Consider the following 13,688-nt stretch of genomic DNA (forward strand, 5'->3'; position numbering starts at 1 on the left):
AAAAATGTCAGGGTGAACTGATTTTCTATTACGCTTCAATATTTAAGATATTTTTCATAATTCTGTGTATCATTCTGGATGTAGTTTACATTGAAAATTCAACCGATGCACAATGTTACATTTTGCTGTTATCGTGCGAATAATTGAATAGCGATACAAATGTTTATTATAACCGTATAATATGTTTGAAGAAATTTAAAAATATTTGAAAACGCATCTTTTAATGTAGAAAGCTGGGTGATCAATCCTCCTCAAATTGAGATAGAATATACACTTTTTCATTAGATAAAGATAGACGCTTGGTGTCTTAGGCGAAGTATTAGGTGATCTCAAAACAAGAAACTTTACAGAAGACATCATGTTTCTATCTCTCACATATTGCAAGCAACATAAAGTTTTCTATGAGAAGGCATTAAAAATCGTTATTTACATTTTAAGATTTTTCTGGTTGCAATATGTGAGAGATATCCGCATGCTGTCTTCGGCAAAGTTTAGTGTTGTGAGAACATCTAATATTTTGCTGCGCTACAAAAAAGCAAGTAATTCATTTTACCAATTCAAACAAAAACATGAACGAATAAAAAACTTAATTGTAATTTATTTGCAACTTTACTTCGATTTTTTTAGGTTTTTAGGCAACTGAATTATCTATCTAAAAAATTGTTTTAAAAAAATAGTGATAATCGATTTTTTATAGTCACTTTTGTTTTTGAAATGTTTTTTTCAGTACAGTATCTCAAATTGAATTTTTTTAATGTTTTTTTATAAAAGCTCAGACAGTTTTCTCAAATTCATCCTCTGACAACTTTTCTCTATCTTTTGTCGTTATTCAGATATATCGATTTATGAAAAAACAACTGCAGCTTTTTTTCATGTTTGTACAGATAAATTTTCCAAAAAAATAAAAATCGCTGATTTTACGTATTTAGTTTTTGATTTAACATCTTCAATAAAAATAAAAATAAAATTTTAAAAATTTACCGATTTTATCACTTTCCCTATTTTATCACGCCAAAAATCATCAGGGTTAGATATAATCTGGTGATCACCGTATTTACATCGGAAATCGTCATGACACTAAAAAACCAACAATTGAAGTGTGACTCTAACGTCATATTCAAATCAATTCAGTGACTTGATACGTTGATCGTTGGAAAAATCATTGGGAGATGGTGCGAAAAGTGCTTTCATTTGATGTTTTAGATGGTAAAAATTATGAAAATTTCACTTATTTTTTATATGCCTTACGGCAGCCTCTGTGGGGTTGAAATCCATAACCCATTAGAAATTCACACTCGCTTTTTCCTCGAGTCAGCAGGGTTTGTCGGTGAGATCGGCTGATTTTGTAGCATGCATCTGAATATTCGGAGATTTTTGCTGTCAGAATTAGGTACCTATATTGTTTAGAAAAAAAAAATAAATAAAAGAAATAAAAGAAATTTCACTTACAAATAATGAGTTGCTTTTTCCAAACAAAATTTTTGAGACCATCATCAATCTTAAGTGATCATGAGGGTTCTGAAATACTTTTCGCTATTTCCGCTTCGAGAATGGAGGAACTTATTCATTGAAAGGCTCTTTTCTGCCCACCTTACATTTCAACAATCCTGATTGTGATTCGTTCTCGAGGGCAGAAAAATGCGATGGTTACTTTCATGGCTAACAGAAATCTACTCAGCCGCTGATGTTTGTCTCCCAAATTGCCACACAAAATTGCGCTAAACCAGGGTTGTACGAAACTCTCCAAAACGAAACTTAACGAAGCAAAGACTCAATTCAAAGTTGTTCTGAATTCTCGAAACGGCATTGATTTCTTCTCCTTTTCAATCCTTCCCCTGTAACTAGAACCGATCCTTGTCCGATTCTCACCGACATGGTCCCGCTAATACAAATCAACCTTCACAACCTGCCACCAGGCTGGGAACTGATTCAACCGCATCGAGAACCCGACTACCAAAGCAAGCTTCCACTAGCCTCCGCCAGGCGCCTCGCCGACTAGTTTCCATTTTCGTTTCGTTATGTTACTATTCTTCTACTGCGCGTGTTTCGTGTTTCTCCTAATTACCAGTCCTATCAGTTGGCACTCCTCTTGAGAGACCATTCCTCGGTGGCCTGTATCGAAGTGTGCGCAAGGTTTTTGTCACCATCGCGCGTAGCACGTAGCACACTCTGCGAGTACGGTACTTCTACGGGGATAAAACTGGGCGTGGTTTGTTCTGCTTGTACTGTCAACAGGGGTGTGTGTGCAAACGCGGACGCCAGCGGAGTGTGTTGTTTGTTGTGCTTCGCCACAGCTTGACAGTGCGGAACCTTAGCACTGTGAACGGAGAGCGGTGGTGGTGTGCTGCTGCCGCCGCTGCTGCGGATTCGCACAAGCGAAGCGGTCGCTGTGTTGTTGGTGTTTTAGTTACGCGGCGAAACGACGTCGTTAGTGGTGTGCGTGATCGGTGGTGTTCTTGTGTTTTTTTTCCTCAGCACTTTTTCTACGAAGCTGTTTTGCACAGTGAAGTGTGACTAGAAAAATAAGAATCAAGTAGCGTGTTGTGAGTTTGTATGCTGTACGGTGTATTTTTTTCTTGTGGTAATCAAACTGATTTCTTCTAAGATATCGCTAGCTTCGAACGGCGCATTGGTAGTAGGGGCGGCACTGCAGGGAAAAAGCAGCACAGCACAACGAAAAAAAGAAGCGAATTGGTTACGAAACAACATGCGCGAAACCGTGCGAGGAACATGCAAAAATGTAGGGGGAAAATTCTCCCGATGAACGCCGGTCCGGCGGGTGTGAGAGGGTGTACTGTGTGGCCTGCCACGGGCTAGATGACAAATGCAGCGGCAGTCCGGGTGCCAGTCCATCATCAGAAGTCCTTGCGAAACGAATCGTGCGGAAGTCGCCGCCAACGCAGTTCAGTGTAGAGTTTCCTGCCGCTTGGCGCTTGCTGCTTGGTAGAGTTGTGAATCGAAGGAAACGGTTGTCTCCGTGGAAGAGGAAACTAAGTTAAAGACAATTATGGCGGCATCCCTTTGATGCGGGATGTGGGCTGGTGCGAAAATAGTGGCAAATTCTCGACAGTAGCGCTTACCTCTTTCGAACTCCGCTGCCATCCGGTGGGAAAAGGTGGAACCACGCGCTCCCGCCAGGAGGGAGTGAAGCTTCGGTAAACGTCGGTGTCCTGTCCTGTTGCGTGCGGGTCGATCTCGAAAGCCACGTGGAAGCTGTGCCGCACAGAGTTTTGCTTCACTATGTATTATTGCCCCCGGGCTGATAACTGTTCCGAAGTGAAAGCGACTAGCGACTGGTTGGCTGATATGAATCATTCGGTGTTGATGCGCGCAGCATTCGGTTATCGTTTTCGGTGTGTTTTGACTCGTTCCACACTCGGGGGACGGCGCGTGTGAGTGGTTTTCCTGTGAAATGGTATCACTGATAAGCGGAGAACAGCGCGGTCCGGTTGCTAATGTGGAACTGCGTTCATAAAATAGAACGAGAGAGAGAGAAGAAAAAATAACCGATAAGGAAACACCCCGGCCACACACAAAAGGACGGACGGCTGCGACAAGTGAATGACTTGTTAATATGACAGTTCGACGAGTAAAGGAAGAAAAAAAAAGGTTGGTGTTATCGCGTTTCTGATTTATATTTATTTACTTCGATTGACGCGGATCGGGGGTTGATAGCTTGGATTGCGATATGTGTGGTGCCCGGGCGGTTAGGACAGTACTTACGGGGAAAGGTCATAACGCTGTGATAAGCTGGCCTCCCAAACAAACCGGTGAAGGCCAGTTCGGGTTTCAAGTGCAGATATGATGGACCTATTTTGATGTCACTCTGTATCGCTAAGTTGTGTGGATTTTGTCGCAAGATTTTGAAAACACCTGTGTTTTCTGCAATCAAATTATGGCGAATCTGCCTCGAAAATTGCACGCCACTGGGTTGATACTAATATTGTACTTTTTCAACCCTAGTTTTCGTATTAGGATTTACCTTTGGTATGATTTAGATTTAGTGGTTCTGATGTATACAACAATAATTGATCAAATTCAGTGATCAAAATCAAGTCGGTCTTCTGAAACTCTGCATAAAACAGGAAAAAAATCGAAAAAAAAATATTTAAATTGCAATTGTAATAAAAAATTATATAGGATTTTACCAAGAGATATGCAATACATGATTGAGAAAATAATATTTTCAGAAAATTTGTAGCATTTTTTTATCCATCCTCAATCAATTTGAATATTGAAGATGTTGTAATAAAAACGAGAAATATTGGCATTTCGGTACGACCTGACCTATTCTAAAAACCAAACAAATATTATTTAACCCTGTAAAATAATAATAATAATAATAATTAATGTAACAGCTTTGCTGAAGACACTACGGATTTAAGGTCGTTTTGTTTAAAAAAGATAGTAGGAAGTTATATCCATGACACGACCGCACTGAGATTCATTAATGAGCCATATAGTCTACTATTGAAAGAAACTTCTCATTCTTAGCTTAGTTATTCTAAAAAACTGTTGCTGTTCAAAATTGAATATGATGTGCTAATCGCAACGTTTTTGCTGCCCCGTCAGTGAAGGAATAAAACACTCTCACAACACATACTGTAAAAGCAGTTTTCACATTTATAAAAGTTACCGACCATGGCAGATTTTTAATGCTAGCAGAGTATGCTGACTTGTATTGTTTGCTGATTTCGCGCTGCTTCTGAGATATAGTTGGGACAGGTGATTTACGGGGCAAGAGATTTGTTTAGGCCGAAAGCAAATTCGAAATGTCAGCTGATACTGGCGCAACCCGCTTCTGATACTGTCAAAATCCGCTGCTGATACTGCCACAGCCTGCTACGCATCTATCAATATAGGACCATCCGTCAGTCTCAAGGTGCTCTGAAGTAGGCTCCGCTTTTTTGTTATATTTAACCACATTCTCTCATCTTCTTTAGATGAAAGATTCCATAATTCACATTTAATTCCTGTAACCAGCGAAAAAAACGATGGTGCTCTTACACACGCAACGATATAACACGTATCGTACTGCGGCTTGGAACGTCGAGCGATTAATTTTGAGCTCTGTTGCGTGTTGCACCATGTTGCAACTGTGCAGCTGGGAGAAGACAAAACTCTGTTCATGTAGACTGATGAATCAAGTTCGAATTATTGCTGTAAACAGAGTTGCCAATGTTCCAGTTTAAACTGGATTCTTCCAGTTTTTTCTTGAGTGATCCAGTCAAACAGTTTAATTCCAGAATCTTCCGGTTTTTTTTATTTCCCAGTTTATCCAGATTTTCTATGTACTCAAGCTCCGATTAGTTTTCGGAAATATTTTTAGATAAATTCCAATGAAAGTTTAATATGTTGTTTAAAAATAAGAATAATCGATCTCAAAAATGTCATATATATAGGCGAAATTCTTCAAAATAATTTCTGTGCGTAGCAGCTTTAAATATGTTCGGATAATTAGATACCAAGAGATAGCGAACTAAAAGATAATTGAAATTCAAACTTCACTGATGTTGAAATGTTGCATCAGTACTTTTATTCAAAGTAAAAGTAAAGTTCATTTTCATAATTTTGAGATAAATTTATTAGGCCGTTTTTAATTAATAGGAGATAACAATAAAATTGAAAAAAAGGAGACCCGAAACAGAACACTTCTGATTGAAATGAGTGATTTTTCGCTATATTTAAAACTAACATTGGTTTCAGTAATCATCACAGAGAAGCTCTATTGCGATTTTTATGCTATTCATTAAATTTTTTTAAAATCCAGTTTTTTCCAGTTTTTTCTTTAGCATTTTTCCAGTTTAAATAAAAAATTTATTGGCAACTCTGCCTGTAAAGTTGGATTAACCGCCTTTGTTAAGGCGTTCTTACATTTTTGATAAAGTGTAATATTTTGCTGTTGGAGTACTGTCGGTTTTTAATTCGCGAAAAAAATACATTATCACTGATTGAATAAAATATGAAAGCATTTACTTCTAAAATCTCCGCTCCAGACCTTTTGGAAAAATGATTAACAATCAATTACTAGTTTATTTGCCTTGAGAAGGGCAGTTTGCTGTTCAAAATTTGATATGCTGTTCGCAATTTTTGTGCTGGTTCGCCAGGGGAGGAATAAGGCACCCTGAAAACACACAGACTGAAAAACCTGTTGTCACACTTAGTAAATTAGACGGCCGCGGTAGATATTTTTTTTGCACAGGATCCAGCACAGGATGCTTACTTGTGTTGTTGTCAAAATAAGGCACAGTTTCATTGTAGAAAAGTGGGCAAAAGCCCTTAACCGGCAAGTGATTTGTTTAAGCCGAAAGCAAATTCGGAAAACCAGCTAATACTGGCGCAACCTGCAATGCTACGGCCAAATAGGTATACTATTCTATCGACTTTTTCAAGGAAAGCCGGTAAGTGCCCATTCACAGGAGTCATTTTTGTTTTATCATGGCTTGACAACTTTCAATAGTACAAAAGTTAGCATAATCAAACAACATTTTTCTGCATTTAGGCGGATGCGTCGATAATTTTTCAATCAATTGCTACAAGAATGAAGGAAATCGGTTGAAAACAAACCGAGCATTTGAAAAGTCTGCTTTCCGTTGATAGATTTCCAATTTACACTTCTAAACGGCTAAAAAACGTAGCTCAAAATTTTAATTTCGCCATTTTGCAACTTTAAAAACAGTGTGCAGCACCAACTGAATCCCAGTCTATTTTCAGTCGGTTTTCTATCAGTCATTTGCTAACTAGTTTAGTTGCAGTTCAGTTTCATCAACGCTCGAGTTTGTTCAAAATTACTCTTAAAACAGTCTTATGTTAGGACATGTCAAGGGTTTAGACAAGTTTCGCCTGATTTTAGATCAGTTTTTTTTCTGGTTGCAAATCAGTTTCAGTTGAGGGTTAATTTTGTTACAGTTCAGGTCAGGTTCAATTCAGTTGTAGTTCAGTGTCGATTCGTTCTCAGGTCAGCTTCGGTATGGATTTGTTCTGTTTCAGTATAGTCTCATTTAAGTTTCGACTCAAATTCAACTTACTTTCAGCTCAGTTTCAATTCAGTCTTAGTTCAGTTTCAACACAGGCTAGATTCAGTTTCAGTTTTGGTCAGGTATTGTCCGGTTTGAGACCAGTTTATGTTTTGTATTAGTAGAAAATCAACTCATTTCCAGTTCGATTTCAGCTCGGCTTTAATTCGGTTTTAATTCAGTTTCATCAACGTTCAAACCTACTCTTCAGTACAATTCCATAATTTAATCAAGTTTCAGTTGAGTTTTATATTTGTTACAGTTTATTTTTTATTCAATTTCAGTTCAGTTCAGACTCAATTCAGTTTTTGCTCACTTGTAGTGTAAATTCACCCTCAAGATTTGCTCAGTTCCAGTTTAGTTCAGTTTTATTTTAGTTTTGTTTAGTTTTAATTGAATTTTGTTTTAGTTTCAGTTCAGTTGCGAATGAGTTTTAGTTCAGTTTCCTCTTAGTTCCTATTTAGTTTCATTTCAGTTCAGCTTCAGCTAAGATTTAGTTCACTTTCAGTTCAGAATCAATTTATACTTAGTTTAGTTTCAGCCTCAGTTCCGTTTTATTTTAGTTTTGTTAAGTTCCAATTCAGTTTTAGTCTACGATTTTCCGGTTCTAGTTGAGTTTTTGTTTAGTTTAGTTTTATTCAGCTTCCATCCATGTGTTTTATTTAATTTAAGTAACATTTCGATTTCAGTTCAGTTTCATTACGGTTTTAAATTTAGATTCAGTTCAGTTTCTGTCTTTTAGTTTTAGTTTTCCTGCGATCCAGTTTTATTATATTTCAGTTTAGCTAATGCTCAGTTGCAGTCCATTTTTGTGCAACTTCGATTCAGTTTCAGTTAAGTTTCTATTAAGTTTTAGTTTAATTTTGTTCCGGTTTGATTTGAAATCAAGTTCAGTTGAATTCAAGTGCAATTTTGGTTAGGTTTAAGTTCAGTTTTAATCTAGTTTTATTACAATTCCAGTTCAGTTTTAGCTCAATTTTAGTTTAGCTACCATTTAGTTACAGGTTAGTTTCACATCAGCTTTGTACAACTTCAGCTCAGTTTCAGTTTCAGTTCCGGTTACGTTTCTCTTCGATCCAGTTTTGTTATATTTCACTCAGCTCGAGCTCAGCTGCAGTCCAGTTTCGTATAAAACTGCAATTCAGTTTCAATTTCAGTTTCAATTTTGGTCCAGTACAGGCTTTGTTTTGCTCATCTTCATCTTAAAAAGAAAGAGTTTTTTTTTCCTCTTAACAACTGCGAGCTTACATTCAATGTGCATCACACCATCTGCTGTAGAGAGAGCGCAGAGTAATAGTTTCTCTGACGAAAAAACGCTCCTAATTTGAAAGAGCAAAATCCAGTGAAACTCTTGTGAATTGCCCATCCGCGCACGCAAGGAAAATGAAATAAATTGCTCAGCGACCAACTGAGCATTGCGCTACCGTTCTCATCGCTCTGAGGTGCGGCAAAAACAGTATAAAATCGAACTTTCTGCAGAATACGCACCCATGGTGAGTTGTGAATCTTCCTATAATATTAAATTCGAAAACGGTTAGGATGTGGCTTCAATGTGAACCTAAATGTTTTGGTATTTGGCCAACTTCTCTTCTAGTAAAGGAGAAACTAACGAAAACTACTCCCTCTTAAACTGAGAGAGCAAATAAATGTTTATCCCTAACACGTGATGATAAGGAGTGAAAAGAAACTCTGCGACTGAAATACTCTACACCTAAATGTGGATAATTACTCACTCTGTGTGAGAGAAAGTCTAGTTTTCCAAGGGGTTTGGCAGGTAGAAAAGGAAATTTGGGCAAAAATCAAGAGAACGGAAGAAGCCTGGTCCAGTATTGTCCAGTTTCGATTCAGTTTTTGTTTAGTTTTAGTTGAACATCAGCTCATTTTTAGTTTAGTTCCAGCTTGGTTTTAATTCAGTTTCATCAACGTTCCAATTTCTTAAAAGCTACTGTTTCAGCACCCTTCCACGGCTTAGACAAGATTCGCCCGATTCTGAACCAAATTCTATCTGGTTGCAAATAAGTTTCAGTTGAGTTTCAATGCTGTTACAGTTTAGTTGTTATTCAATTTCAGTTTAGTATAAGTTAAATTCAACCTTTACTCTGTTGTATTTCAGTGTCAATTCGACCTCAAGTCAGTTGCGGTATAGATTTGTTCAGTTTCAATAAAGTCTCATCTTAGTTTCAACTCAGATTGAGTTTAGTTTCAGCTGAGTTTAGTTTTAATTCAGCCTCAGTTCAGTTTCAACACAATTTAATTTCAGTTTCAGTTCAGTTTTAGTCCCGGTTTGCCCCGGAATATTGCCCGGTTTTAGTTCAGTTTCTCTTTAGTTATAGTATAGTTTCAGTTCCGTTCCAGCTCAGTTCAGTTTCAGCTTGGTTTTATTCCAGCTTTAGTTCAGTTCTATCAACATTCCAATCCATTCAAAGCTACTGTTTCAGTGCCCTTCCAGGGTTTAGACAAGTTTCGCCTGATTCTAGATCAGATTTCATCTGGTTTCAAATTAATTTCAGTCGAGTTTTAGTTCTATCACAGTTCAGTTTGCATTAACTTTCATTTCAGGTTAAGTTCAATTCAGGTTTGGCTCAGTTGTAGTTCAATTTCAATTAAACTACTTTTCAGTTTCAGTTAGTTTCTAGTTAGTTTCATTTCAGTTCAGTTTCAGCTGAGATTTAGTATAGGTTCAGTGCAGAATCAATTCATCCTTAGTACAGTTTTATTTCAGCCACAGTTCAGCTTCATTTAAACCTCAGATTTGTTTAAATTAAGTTTTGATTCAGTGTTGTCCGGTTTTAGTTTAGTTATGGTATAGTTTCTGTTCAGTTTGGTACATCTTCCATCCAGTTGCAGTTCAGTTTCTATCATGTTTTAATATAGTTTTGTTCCCCTTCGATCCATTTGTTTTATTTAAGTTACAGTCCATTTTCAGTTTAGTTTCAGCTCGGTTCCAGTTCAGTTTTATTCCGGTGTTAATTCAATTTAAGGTCAGTTTCAGTTCAGTTTATGTACGGCTACAGTTCAGTTACAGTTTTTCTGCGATCCAGTTTCATTACATTTCAGTTCAGCTAATGCTCAGTTGCAGTCCAGTTTTGAACAACTGCAATTCAATTTCAGGTGAATTTTTGTCTACTTTCTGTTAGGCTTTAGTTTAGTTCAAGTTCAATTTGAAATAAGATTCAGTTGAGTTCAAGTTCTATTTCAGTTTAGTTTTAGTTCAGTTTCAATATAGTATTGTAAAAAAAAATCCGTTCAGTTTCAGCTCAATTTAGGTTTAGTTACCGTTTAGTTTCACTGCAGTTTTACATCAGTTTTGTACAACTTCAGCTCAGTTTCAAAATGGTTTTAGTTCTGTTCAGACTCGGTTACCGTCCAGTTTTGTACAACTTCAATTCTGTTTCAGTGAGGTTTCAGACGAGTTTTTGTTTGGTTCCAGTATAGTAGTATTTTAGTTCGATTTCAAAGCAGAATCAGTTGAACTTAAGTTAAATTTTGGTTTATTTTTAGATCAGTTCCAATCCAGTTTTTTTGGTTTAATTTCAGTAATTTCAGGCATAATTCAAGTTCAGTTACCGTTTAGCATCAGTTCAGTTTTAGATTGGTTTTGTACAACCTTAGTTCTGTTTCAACTCAGTTTGAATTCAGTTTCAGTACGGTGTTTGCTCAGATCCAGCTTAGTAATTCAAATGTAGGCAAATTATTCAAAAACAACCAATTCAGAGATATGCATTGGTTGTTTTTGAATAACCTCGTTTTTAATGTACAGATAAAATACACCATACTAAGGAAATATATCTGTCTTTGGGGTAACTATTATACTGCCTCTGAAGTACTGCTTTTTCGATTCAAAATCGTTGAATGTAGATTTTTTCCATGAAAAAGTAGAAAAGTTTTCTTGATTGTTACTGAAGAGTGGTTAGTATCATGAGTTCGATTGTTTTAGAATCTGAAAATATTTACAAAACTTTTTAGCACCAATTTGAATTAATCAGCAAGATATTACTAAATGTAGATGTCTGTCAATAAACTCGGATAATAAACTGTTTCGTTTCGAAAAAACGTTCTGTGAACAACAAAAAATGTTCCATTTATTTTTATTACAAGAAACAGCTCCGCTCGATAGGAAGAATAATCGACGAGATTTAAAACAAGCGATTTCAATTATATTTCTCACGTCATTATTTTCCTTAAAGCTATTGTGCGCTTCTTTCATGGCAGTAAAGCAGTATGTGCTTGTAACATGACTATGATACAAATATCATTTTTCAACCTTGGTTTATATGTACTAGCTTTGCCCTAATAAGCTGGGTAATTTAAAGAAGCACTACGAAATTATTATCATTATCATTTTTTATTTGCCTGTAAGACACTGTTCGGTTGTGGTTCTATGCAATCAACTTATTAGAAATTGAAAAATAATAGATTACTGCGTAAGTAGTAGAAAAAAACATAGAAATTACCATTTCAGGTGCCAGTTGTTAGCAAAATTAACCTTGTGTTTTTCGGTACATTGTCCCAATCATTTTTATATCATCACTTATTGTTCATATTTTGCGTATGTGACACATGGTGCAATTTTATTCGCATTATTTTCGGTCGTTACGCTTTTGCCACTGAAAGTATCAAATTAAACATTCGAGTAATAAGATATCACTCGCTGGAATCTCGGACTCCACAAACTATCGTGCGATTTGAAGGTGTAAAATTGATAACCCAACGAATTGTCACAACGTTTACAATAATCAGTTCAAAATTCTGAACCGACAAGTATCGGATCGCACAGTCAACAACAACAACAACAGAAAAAGTCATTGCAAATCGTACCCAACCAGCCATAACGGGGATGCACTCGATTGTACACGCATTGCACCTTCCTTTTATCCGCCCAAGGGGCCATCCAGTGCCTAACAATTAGCCGGGAGTCAGTGATCCTTGAAAGACATCTTGCCCATGTCGTTCATGGGCAGCTGGACAAGGCAATCTGAGGTTTGGTAGTATTTTACAAGAAAAAAAAATTAAAAAAAAAAGTGCGGACCGATCGTTGAACTTTGCCGCGCTGATTTGCAGCGCAATTCCTGCGTCAAAGAACAACAACAAGACTTAGTGCGGTGGTACGTGAGGGTGAGAGACTTAACTGAACTAGTGTGGGTACAGGTTAATTAAATTTTATTATAATAATGATAATGGGTACACGGGTTGAGGCTCTGGGAAGACGCAAACGAACGTGAGAAGGAGGAAGAAACAAATCGAAATGTGTGTGTGTGTGTTGGTGCGATTGCATGACGGATGGGATGGGTTAGCAGCGGGTGCAAGCAACAACAAGCGGGTCGAACCGATAGGCCAGAAACGGATAACGGGGCGAACCGTTCCAGGTCTTGGCTATTCTCGCTAGGAGGGCTCCGAAGGGACCACAAGGTTATTTGTGTTATTTTAATTAGATGAAGCGTGCGCTTTCCTCTCTGTTATGGTGTTGGGAAGGAGTTGGTTGTTTTTATTATTATACTTTTATTTTTGGGAAGATGGCATACGAACCAGCTGGAAGATAAATTGCTTTCGATCGAGTGTTAGATCTTGCCTCGTTCCATGTATGAAGGTCAAAACACATTTTTTTCTGGTCTACGATAAGGGAGCTAGGAAAATTGGTAATAAATTGAACGAATAATTGCAGCAAAGTCGGGCGGAGCTGGCGTTTGGCTATGATCTGCGCTCGAAACCAGCCAGGCTTGCAGTTGAGGTCGGCCAGCCAGCTGAACCGGAGCGAATGGGGAGGTTAATTGAAATAAATGAACCTCGCAGAGAGGAGCTCAATGCCCGGAGGCGAAGCAGAAACTGCACTGCACTGGAAGCCCCCGGAGCGGAAATTCGAGTTGACATAACCATCGGCTCGAACGAACGACATAAAAAAAATCGACCAAATTATCCAAATATCCCCGTCACCTAAATTCCGGACATGCAGCGAGAATAAAAAACTGGCTCCCGAACGATTACACGAGTTCCAAACCCCGGAATACTCGAAAAATTCTCCATTCCGCGTGTAGCATTTCCTCCGTCACACAGCGAAGTCACGTCCACATCGCAGTCAGCAGCCGGTTGTCGATGAGCAAAATTGAAATAAAAAAAAAATCCCGCAAGCCTTTCTACAACCGATGCTCACCCAGCAGCACAATCGTTTATCTCCGTTCCAGAAATCCTCCTCCGCTCATCGCTTCCCTCGAAACCCCCGGCGCGACCCCAGAAGACCATGCTACACAACCAATACACATATTTTTTGAAAAATGATAATCACCATTAAAATAAAACAAGCATGAAATCAGCAGAAATAAACTGGTTTCATCAATTCATTCCGCGAGAGCTCTCTCTCTCTCTACCTGCTTCATACCCTTCCTTGTCCCTATCTATCTCTCCTACTGCCAATCGCGCTCCTATCTGTGTGTTTCTGCTGTACCGGACCCGATCCTGCGATCGCCCCCAGAACCGAGCGGCTCTAGGTTCGCGAAAGGTTATCTCTAAAAAATGGCACCACTCGATTGCGAAGCCTTCGTACCAGTGCTGGAAGGCATCTGGGGTAGCAGCATCGGCAAATCGATTCGTCCTTGAACTGCCAACCGAGGCTGCACAGCATTTTGTCAACCGGGTTGCCGCCGCCGGGACCGCCATCATCATTTTGTCAGGATTCCG

General features: G+C 38.1%; 1 long non-coding RNA gene across 1 annotated transcript in view; it reads left to right on the forward strand.

Annotated features, from left to right (window-relative positions):
- The first annotated feature begins 3,498 nt into the window (after window positions 1-3,498).
- The window catches only part of LOC129724463 (uncharacterized), an 88,225-nt gene continuing 78,035 nt past the window's right edge, over window positions 3,499-13,688 (forward strand). Inside the window, exon 1 of the long non-coding RNA XR_008727926.1 lies at window positions 3,499-3,609. This is a non-coding gene — a long non-coding RNA (uncharacterized LOC129724463). The remainder of the gene's footprint in view (window positions 3,610-13,688) is intronic.

This window comes from Wyeomyia smithii, chromosome 2 (assembly GCF_029784165.1).
Source record: "Wyeomyia smithii strain HCP4-BCI-WySm-NY-G18 chromosome 2, ASM2978416v1, whole genome shotgun sequence".
NCBI classification, from domain to species: Eukaryota; Metazoa; Arthropoda; class Insecta; order Diptera; family Culicidae; genus Wyeomyia; species Wyeomyia smithii.